The sequence below is a fragment of the Belonocnema kinseyi genome, chromosome 10, assembly GCF_010883055.1.
Source record: "Belonocnema kinseyi isolate 2016_QV_RU_SX_M_011 chromosome 10, B_treatae_v1, whole genome shotgun sequence".
NCBI lineage: Eukaryota > Metazoa > Arthropoda > Insecta > Hymenoptera > Cynipidae > Belonocnema > Belonocnema kinseyi.
Genome location: NC_046666.1, coordinates 82,741,640 through 82,744,746, shown reverse-complemented (window position 1 = coordinate 82,744,746; position 3,107 = coordinate 82,741,640). Strand labels below are relative to the sequence as shown.

The following is a 3,107-nucleotide window of genomic DNA, read 5'->3' as shown; positions in this document are numbered from 1 at the left end:
GTGCAAAATGCACGTGACGCTTGTTAGCGAATACAAAAAATTAAGTTATTTTTACGAATGGGATTTAAAATGACCTGATTTCTTACAAAGTCCAGTTCAATGTTTGTTTTCATGAATTGTTTTGATTCTTTGTCAATATTTTGGTTTCTTCCTTCTCTCTTCTTTCCTTTTGCTTTTATTTCACAATAATTAAAATTAAGAACTGTTCATATTTCAGACTCTACATGCATTCATGCGTTATACGCCAGTAAAATTTCTTGTTAATGTTATTAAAAATAAAAAAAAAATAAAATTGTACACCTTTCTTTTAGGAAGTATATTTCAATCATTTATTTTGTAGCTGGATTAGTGATGAACTTTTGCTGACAATGTCCAATTAGCATTTAAATTTCGTGATTGCTTTCTTAGTCAGTGAAAGTTGCTTATTAATCCACCCCCTAAATTATCCTTACCACCGTTGCAATCAGAACAGTTTTATTACTGCCGGAGAAATAAATGAAGTTGCGGTATAAGAACATTGTCAAAATGTTGACAAATATGGACAAATTCTTTTGTGGCGGAGTTTCAGTCGATGCAATATTGACAAATGACAACAATTCCAGTTTATGTAACTCTTCACTTATTTCTCGCATTGTTTATTTTGTTATATGCAAGACTAATATTCTTTACAACCCGTGTGGAAACCTTCAAAGTTTAAATTTTTTATACTATTTGCCCTCTGCAATTTAAAATGGTCATTTATACGGTTTCTTGATAATCGAATTTCCAGTCAACTATATTAGTAAACAGAAGAGGCAGAGTATCAATGTCCGGGCAGTCTGTACGTTTCCACGCCCTTGAGTCTAAACGTTCACTGTCAAAAACAGTATTGAATTTAAAATATCAATGTACTTTAAACTTAATATCTCAAGCAAATGAAATAGGCATTTAGAAGCGTGTTTATTAAGTTTCATTTACATTCACGACAATTAGTCAGAGAATTGCATTTTATAAAAAATCAAATCATACCTTACCTACAATCAACCGTATTCGCCTTAAATTTCTACTATTCAGGGCAAATTTTGGAAAATGTTCCACCTATACGTTACACTTAAATCATACAAACCAATTCAATCGACAAGATGTAGATGTAATATAAAATGTATATTAAATTTCAATTGCCGCTTATGAAAATGACTTCATTTACATTTATATTAAACTTAATACAGAATTTTTAACAATGTACGGAACTGGCAAGAGGAAGGGGCCGATGAAAAGGGCCTAATTTTTAAGAGTATGTTTTACGTAAAACTATGGCATAAGAAACGAACTAGTTGAAACTTGTGATATAGATTTAAAAAATTTCATTAATATTACGTTATATTTTTAATTTATGCAACTACGAACTTACGGATCTACCATGAGGGATATTCTATAAAACCTGTATCTTGGAAAAAGTGAGCGAAAGGTCAGAAGTCGTCCAAGTATTATGCAAGCCTCATTTTTGATATTTTTACACTCCAACCCCATGTGAATAAATATTAGCATTACGCCTGCAAGTATTCATGTAGATATTGTAGACCGCTCAGAAATGGGTTCGAAATAATGGATTTTGAACGTTATTTAATTGACATTAGTTCTGCACTTATCGAACTTCGGTGAACCTAGTCACGGCCTTCTCAAATTCCAAACTCATTTTGAAAAAAAGTGCGATAGCATCCTATAATTTTAGCCACGAACTGTTGAGCAGCAATCAAGCTTAAACACTACTTTCGCTTAAACTATTTCTACTCCAATACTTAATTTTAACATTTCAAGTTTAACTTTTAGGAAAAAGACTTTATAAATAATTATTTAATTTAGGACTGAAAAGAATTTTTTTTTTCATGAATTATTTTGCGCAAAATGAGCATGAAAAAGTTTTACAATTAAAAACCAGACTTCCAAACTACCTACATTTTCGGCTCATTAGAGACAAAAAAAATAACAATTGAAAAAAAGAAAGAGGAAAAGGTCAACCAAAACCAATCTCTCACTTATCCTTTCTCCGTCTTTTTATACTACTAGGAAGCTACATGTTTGGAGACCAACTTGGACACCCTCATCAGTGATTATTTAGAGGAAAAACTACATGATCAGATTAATAAATTTTTGTGATATTTTCCATTTATTATTTTCAAAGATTGTTGTTGATGTTTTCTTGTATGGCATTTTTTTGTAAATTTGCCATTACGGATTGGTAATTTCATGAGCTGTTATGGATTTTGCAAGAATTTGACGAATTCATGCAGATTTGATGAGTTTATTACAGATTTACTATAATTATCTTGATAGTTTTTGTTGATTCATGGATTTGATGGTTTGTGATAGTCCCGCATACGTTATTTAATTTTCTCATTGCAAGATATTCGTGAAGAATTTCAATAATAGGTTCATTTAATTATTGTTAAAATCAAGGCGAGCGAAGAAAAAAATATCCTATAAGAAAATTCAAATTTCAGTTCTCATTAAAATATTACAGGTTTATCTGCCAAGCAAATTATTTCCCTTTAGTAATAAGGATTAGATTGATGTTTTATTGTTTGGATTACAAAATATTATGGATTTGATTCCTTAATTTGAAGATTCTGTTGAATTTGCTGAACTGCGTCAAATAAATATTGTGCATCGAAGAAACATGGTACCAGAGGATATTCGGATAGCATACGAAGATGCGAGAATGGAAATTATTCAATAAAATGTGTTTTTACAAGTGACATGATAATTTAAAAAAAAATGATGTTTCATAATTTCTTATAGAGCTGACGATATGAATCAGATATCTTGTAATGTTAATATTAAAGGTTCGATCTTCTCAAAGAGAATTCATGAAGGTAGCAAATATGTTCTTGCTATATTTCATCTGTTATTTTCAGTTTCATCACAGTGATATAAGTATCTCAAGTCTTGTGACTTATGAATTGTGATGGCTAAAAATCCAACAATTGTCAAACGGGTCTCGACTACTAGCTTACCAATATCGAGATTAAAGCTCTCTAAATACTGATTAGCTTCTTCCAAACTCAAATCAGAGTCTATTTTCTCGCATCTGAAGCGTTTGAATCTCCCGTCTTGACTACTCAATAAAA

At 30.8% G+C, this 3,107-nt stretch overlaps 1 protein-coding gene across 4 annotated transcripts in view; it reads left to right on the top strand.

Moving 5' to 3' along the window:
• LOC117182181 (RNA-binding protein fusilli) overlaps positions 1-3,107 on the top strand; it is a 141,491-nt gene that overhangs the window by 732 nt on the left and 137,652 nt on the right. The gene's annotated exons all lie outside the window — the stretch shown is intronic.